The sequence below is a fragment of the Hylobates moloch genome, unplaced genomic scaffold (assembly GCF_009828535.3).
Source record: "Hylobates moloch isolate HMO894 unplaced genomic scaffold, HMol_V3 SCAFFOLD_12, whole genome shotgun sequence".
Lineage (NCBI taxonomy): Eukaryota > Metazoa > Chordata > Mammalia > Primates > Hylobatidae > Hylobates > Hylobates moloch.
In genome coordinates, this window is record NW_026652287.1 from 49,374,205 (window position 1) to 49,382,047 (window position 7,843).

Sequence of the window (7,843 nt, forward strand, 5' to 3'; positions counted from 1 at the left end):
TGATACGGGTGACAGAGCAAGACCCTGTCTCTAATAAATAAATAAATACATTATTTTTATAATTTATTATAAAATCATAAATTTTATAAAAATTAATTTAATTTTATTTAATAAAAAAAGCAAGGTAGCTCATGCCTGTAATTCTAGCACTTTGGGAGACCAAGGCGAGCAGATCACTTGAGGCCAGGAGTTCGAGACCAGCCTGGCCAACATGGTGAAACCCTGTCTCTACTAAAAATACAAAAAAAAAAAAAAGCCGGGCGTGGTGGTGTGCAGATATAGTCCCAGCTACTCAGGAGGCTGAGGTATGAGAATCACTTGAACCCAGGAGGTGGAGGTTGCAATAAGCCACGATCACGCCACTGCACTCCAGCCTGGGCGACAGAGTGAGACCCTGTCTCAAAATAAGTAAATAAATAATATAATCTAGAACGATGTAAACAGAACATTGCATTGACATTTTGTCCATTGCCACAAAATTGACATTTTGTCAATGGTTTGTCATTGCAAGCCATTTTGTTTTTTCTCTCCCCGCCAACCCCTCTCCTTTTTTTTTTAAACACAGGGAGTTTATGAATCCATGAGACCTAACAAGCAGCTATAGGACACTCCACACAAGAGCAGGACACACTTTCTTCTCGAGGGTGCAAGGAACATTCCCTGGGAGAGGCCAAAGAAGAAATCCAATGCATTGAAAAGGATCGCAAGTCTATAAAGTATGTCCTCTGACCACAATGGAATGAAGTGAGAAATAAGAAACAGAGAGGAATTTGGCAAACTTAAGAAATATGTGAAAATTCAAGAATGCACTTGTAAAGACAAGGAGGACCTACTCTAAGATTCATCAGAAAATCCTAGCATTTGAGACCAGTGTGGGCCACATGGTGAGACCCCATCCATAGAAAAAATACAAAAAAAATCAGCCAGGCATGGTGGCGTGCGCCTGTAATCCCAGATACTCGGGAGGCTGAGGTGGGAGGATCACTTGAGCCAGGGAAGTGGAGGCTGCAGTGAGCTGTGATTGCATCACCGCACTCCAGCCTGGGCGACAGAGTGAGACCCTGTCTCAAAAAAAAAAAAGAAAAAGAAAAAGAAAAAAAGAAAAAGGCCATGTGTAGTGGCTTACACCTGTAATCTCAGCACTTTGGGAGGCTGAGGCAGGTGAATCACCTGAGGCCAGGAGTTCGAGACCAGCCTGGCCAACATGGTGAAACCCTATCTCTACTAAAAATAAAAAAATAAAAAATAATAATAAAAAAAAAACTAGCTGGGCATGGTGGCAGGCACCTGTAATCCCGGCTACTTAGGAGGCTGAGGTAGAAGAATCGCTTGAACCTGGGAGGCAGAGGTTGCAGTGAGCTGAGATTGCACCATTGCACTCCAGCCTGGGTGACAGAGCGACACTCCACCTCAAAAAAAAAAAGACAAAAAAGAACATTCTAGCAGTGGGAAGGTCCTTTAGGGGCCTGAGCTCCTGAGTGGGGACCAGTCCGGCTTTGTGCAGGGACTTCAGTGCACCTGGGGCTCTCTCTGCAGACATGAGATGTGCATGGGCTCTTCTGGATGTTGCCCTAGTGAGTTCCGAGGGCTCCTGTGGGCTCGTGGCTTCTAGAGTGGATGATTCCCCCAAGATCACTGTGGGGAACACCGAGAGTGGCTGCTCCCCACAGCTTCAAGGCTGCCAGTGGGGACTCCACTGGAGGTCCGCTTCTGGGGTGCTGCCACGTGTCCCCAGCTTTAGTCAAGACCCCTCCCACAACAGCATCCCCTGCTCCCATCCACATCTCCAGGTCCTCCAACTCCCGTGACCCTTCCCCAGTCCCACATCTTTGCACAGGCTGTTCCTTATGGCAAAAAGCCCTTCCTGTGTGTCCGTGGGGCAGATGCCAGTCCACCCCCCAAGGCCTGGCTCCGGCATCACCTCCACTGGGAAGCCTGCCCTGATTCCCATAGAAGCACCCCAGCCTGCCCTGTGCCAGCTTGGACCTCACAGGGTGGGAGCACCAGATCTGTGGCTGGCTCCTCCATCCCACTAGGCTGGGTAGCAGCAGAGAGGGGTGGCTGAATGACTCAGGGGACCTGGTTGACCCAAGGGGTCAGGACCATGAAGGGGACAGTGGTTTTACTCCCCTGTCATAGTCACAGAGAGCAACACACAAAATCCAAGCCTTCCTGGAATGACAGAATTTCTGGCCCCAAGGCCAAGATGATGCTGGATAAAGTGTGCAGCGTGTAGTGTAGACGGGGACTTGGATCCGTTGGCCCTGGCTGCCTGGAGATGCTGGGTAGAGCACGTAGTGTGCAGTGTAGACAGGATTCAGAGTCCCTCAGCCCTGGCTGCCCCTACTTCTGCCCCTTGCCCCTGGCCATGGCCCTGGGCGCACGCCTGGCCCTCTCTGAGCCACAGCTCCCTCCCACCAGGGCTGGTGAGAAAAGTAAACCGAGAGCGCTGTTTCCTGCCACCCTGCTGGGCGCTCAGCCTCCCTCCACCCGCATCCTCTCGAGTGGGTAGAATCCCAAGTGGGGGCCCTCTGGCAGGGTCCGGGAGCTGGCACGCGAGCAGGCACTCTGGCTTGGCCGTGCATCTGTCCACGGGCCACTCTCCGAGACACGTGGCTCTAAACGGACACAGTCATTCAGGAAATAGCACCTTGCCCACCGAATGCCAGGCGCCACTCAGCGGGCTGCTGTAACTCCGCAGGCTGCCTCCTGAATTGCCCTCCGCTTTCAACCTTGACCCCAGGTTGGCCTTTCTGGGGACTGTCCCAAGATCGAGAGACGCACTTCACAGCCAAGCCCTCGTCTGCAGCCTCGGAGCTATGAGATGTTCCAGCTCCAGGGAAAAAGCTCAGGAATCAGAAGTCTGGCCAGCCCCATTCCCACTCCTCTTGGCTTTAATGTAACTCAGATGCACCGATCCTGGCTCTTGGGGCAGAATTCTCCACATTCCTGGTGTGTTTCCGTTGAACCCCAAACCGCAAACACATCCTGACATCTCATTTCCTCAATGCGCCCCGGTGGTGACTCAGGCCACCTTGCCAGGGGCTCGTTTTGAGTCATACAGAGATTTGTCGAAGGAAGGGTTTCTCATCTCAGAAGCTGGAGGCCGTTCCCACCAACCTCCCTCGCTGCATCTGTACAAGAATTGCTGGCGGGGCTGCTATTCCCTGATGCTTGGATCTGAGCTCTCAGTGACTCGGGAGGCACTGGCCAGGGGCCCTGGACAAATCTAAGCTCAGTTCCTCATGTCACCACTGTCAACCTCAGGCACGGGAAGGCAGCTCTCAGCCTCTTTCCTCCTCTGTAGAGCTGGGCTCTTAACAGGTATCTTGGCCGGGCTCTATCTCTAATGGATGGAATCTGGGCTATGCCTGGCACATAGTAGGTGCTCAATGAAGGAATGGTGCCCATTAGTAAGAGAGAGGGAGACAGGGCTGGGCATGGTGATGTGCACCCGTGGTCCCAGCTACTTAGGAGGCTGAGGCAGAAGGATCCCTAGAGGCCAGGAGGTCGAGACTGCAATGAGCTGTGATTGTACCGCTGCACTCCAGCCTGGGCAACAGAGCAAGACCCTGTCCTTAAAATAGTAATAATAATTTAGTGAACTCCTGACCTCAAGTGATCCACCCGCCTCGGCCTTCCAAAGTGCTGAGATTACAAGCATGAGCCACTGTGCCTGGCCTAATAATAATCTCTAAAAAATTAATCTAAACAATTTCTAGGCTGGGTGTGGTGGCTCATGACTGTAATCCCAGCACTTTGGGAGGCCAAGGCGGGCAGATCACCTGAGGTCAGGATTTTGAAACCAGCCTGGCCAACATGGTGAAACCGTGTCTCTAAATTAAAAAAAAAAAAAAAAAATTAGCTGGGTGTGGTGGTGCATGCCTGTAGTCCCAGCTACTGGGGAGGCTGAGAATTGTTTGAACCCAGGAGGTGGACGTTGCAGTGAGTTAAGATCATGCCACTGCACTTCAGCCTGGGCAACAGAGAGAGACCTTGTCTCTAAATAAATAAATGAGAGAGAGAGAAAAAAAATCCAAGGAAACAAGCCTATTCATTCTACTTAATTCCGCTGGTCTCTGGGAGGCAGGTTGGGGGTGGAGAAATTCCATGTTTTTGGAGAATCCTGACATCACCAGCAACTGCCCCACCAGGAGCTAACTTCAGCACAGGCGGGAGGGAGGGTGTCTGCCCATAACCTGACCTTGAACTGGGCCTTTCTCAGATGTAAATGTGCATCTCCTTTGGTGCTTTTTTAAGTGGGAGAGGTCCCTGAAAGGTTGTTGCCTGGAGGAAAAGTTTTGGCAATTAACTTTTATTGTTGTTTGCTTGCTTAAGAAACAACTGGGGGCCCAGAGCAGCGAGTGGCTCATGCCTGTAATCCCAGCACTCTGGGAGGCCGAGGCGGGCAGATCACTTGAGCCCAGGACTTCCAGACCAGCCTGGCCAACAAAAATTAGCCAGGCATGGTGGAGTACACCTGTAATCCCAGCTACTCGGGAGGCTGAGGTGGGAGGATCACTTGAACCCGTGAGGCAGAGGCTGCAGTGAGCTAATATTGTTCCATTGCACTCCAACCTGCTGGGCGACAGAGTGAGACTGTCTCAAAAAACAATCGGGATGTTCATCAAAGCACTATTCATAACAGCCAAAAAGTAGAAACAACCCAAGTGTCCATTAGAGAATGAATATGAAAACTGTGATCCATCCATACAATGGAATATTATTCAGCCACGAAAAGGAATGAAGCACTGATCCATGCTGCAATGTGGATGAGCCCCCAAAACATTCTGAGTGAGAGAAGCCAGATGCAAAAGCCCACATAATGTGAGATTCCACTGATACGAAATGCCCAGAACAGGCAAATCCATAGAGACAGGAAGCAGATGAGTGGCTGCCAGGGACTGGGGGAGGGGAATGGGGAGTGGCTGCTGATGGGGACAGGGTCTCCTCTTGGGGGATGCAAATGTCCTGGAATTAGACAGAGGCGATGGTTGCACAACATTGTGAATGCACTAAATGCCACTACATTGTACACTTAATGGTTAGTTTTATGTTATGTGAATTTCAGCTCAATTTTAAGATTTAAAAAAAGCAATTGAGAATAAGTTGCTTTTGTTGTAAAACTTTACTTTTTTTTTCAGAAGGAGTCTTGCTCTGTCGCCCAGGCTGGAGTGCAGTGATGCAATCTCGGCTCACTGCAACCTCTTGCTCCTGGGTTCAAGTGATTCTCCTGCCTCAGCCTCCCGAGCAGCTGGAATTACAAGCACCCACCACCACTCCCAGCTAATTTTTGTATTTTTGGTAGAGACAGTTTTCACTATGTTGGCCAGAAGGGTCTCAAATGCCTGACCTCAAGTGATCCACCCACCTTGGCCTCTTAAATTGCTGGGATTACAGGCGTGAGCCACCATGCCCAGCCACATTACTATTTTTAATACAATTATTTTGTCAATATAACATAAAATTTGGACCAAGTATCCACTGATTAATGAATGGATAAACAATGTTGTCTATCCATCTATCCAGACAATGGAATAGTATTCAGTTTTTAAAAAGAAAGAGATTATAGGGCCGGGCGCGGTGGCTCACACCTGTAATCCCAACACTTTAGGAGGCCAAGGCGGGCGGATCATGAGGTCAGGAGTTCGAAACCAGCCTGGCCAACATGGTGAAACCCAGTCTATACTAAAAATACAAAAATTAGCTGGGCGTGGTAGTGCGTGCCTGTAATCCCAGCTACTCGGGAGGCTGAGGCAGGAGAATTGTTTGCACCCAGGAGGCGGAGGTTGCAGTGAGCCGAGATAACGCCATTACACTCCAGCCTGGGCGGCAGTGCAAGACTACAATTCAAAAAAAAAAAAGAAAAGAAAAAGAAAAAGAAAGATTCTGACACATACATGCTCCAATAGGAATTATCCTAAGTGAAATACGCCAGACACAAAAAGGGAAATACCGTATGAGTCCATGCATCAGATTCATAGAGACAGGAAGTAGAATGGTGGGTGCGAGGGGCTGGGGGAGGAGGAAATGGGGAATGAGTATTTAGTGGGGGCAGAGTTTCAGTTTTACAAGCTGACGAGCTCTGCTGCGTAACATGAATGGACTGGGGTGAGCCGTGAGGGCCTGAGACAAGAGAAAGGATGACAGTTCCAAGGCTTCAAACAGATACTCTGAGAGAACCAGTCCTCAGAAAGGCTGAGAATCCCTGGAATTTTTCCTAGGCTGGAAGGGATCTGCTCTATGGGTTAAAGGTCTTGGCCAGGGGCCTGAAGAACCACCCATCTTCCAGGGCCCAGGCACTCCGACTCCTCAGATTTAAATACAGGCACTTTCTACACATGAGTGCCAAACCATTTCCAGTAAGTCTCATTGTCAGCTATAAAAATAACCACTGTCGAAGCAGAGACAACCTGGTGATGCAGCCAGGCAGTGCCACAGAGAGGCAATGGCATCTGTCTCCGTCAAATGGAAAGGCCCCTGGCCAAGCCTCTGAATCCAAGTGAACATCTTGGTCTTGGATGTGACCACCTGAATGGTGGTCGAGAAAGTGCTTGGTCCATAGAAGGCACCCAGGACACTCAAGCCCCCTTTTCTCCCATGACCTTCGTACAATGGCACGGAATGGAGACGCAGGGCTGGGACTTCCCCTCCACCACACCGGTTTCCTTTACAATGAGATTCCATTCCTATAATGAGGAATAATATAGTAGCTTAGTTAATACAGACAGAGCTGCCCCTCAGTCCGTTCTTGGGTAGTAGAGCTAGAATATACAGGCCCTGCTCTAAAAGCTCAAAGCAATCCCTGGATAGTAACCACAGCTTTAATAATATTCATCTGGGCCGGGTGCGGTGGCTCAAGCCTGTAATCCCAGCACTTTGGGAGGCTGAAGCGGGCAAATCACAAGGTCAGGAGTTCGAGACCAGCCTGGCCAACATAGTGAAAGCCCGTCTCTACTAAAAATACAAAAAAATTAGCTGGGCATAGTGGCGGGCACCTGTAATCCCAGCTACTCGGGAGGCTGAGGCAGGAGAATTGCTTGAACCCAGGAGGCAGAGGTTACAGTGAGCTGAGATCGTGCCACTGCGCTACAGCCCAGGTGACAGAGTGAGACTCCATCTAAAATAATAAGAATAATACCCATCTGAATGAATAATAACAAAAACCAGTACCACTGGCTGGGAGTCGGAAGTGGGGTTATGGGGAATTGCTCAATGGGTACAGAGTGTCAATTTCGCAAAATGAAAAAGTTCTAGAGATCTGTTGCAGAATGGTGTGAATATATTTAACATTACTAAATCACGCACTTAAAAGTGTCTTTTTTTAAAAAAGTGGTTAAAGTGGAGCTGGACACAGTGGCATGCATCTGTAGTCCCAGTTACCCCAGAGGCCGAGGCGGGAGGATTGCTTGAGCCTAGGAGTTTGAATCCAGCCTGGGCAACATAGTGACACCCTGTCTCTAAAAAAATAAAAAATGAATAAAAATTTTTATAAATTATAAATAAATTTAGGCCAGATACGGTGGCTCACACCTGTAACCCCAACACCTTGGGAGGATCCCTTGAGCTCAGGAGTTTGTGACCAGCCTGCACAATGTAGTGAGACTCTATCTCTAGAAAACATACAAAAATTAGCCAGGCATGGTGCTGCGTGCCTATAGCCCCAGCTATTCAGAAGGCTGAAATGGGAGGATCACTTGAGCCCGGGGTGCGAAGGCTGCAGTGAGCCGAGATCGCACCACTGCACTCCAGCCTGGGCAACAGAGTGAGACCCTGTCTCAATAAATAAATACATACATAAAATAAAATAAATGAAATGCTTTTTTTTTTTTTTTTTTTTTTG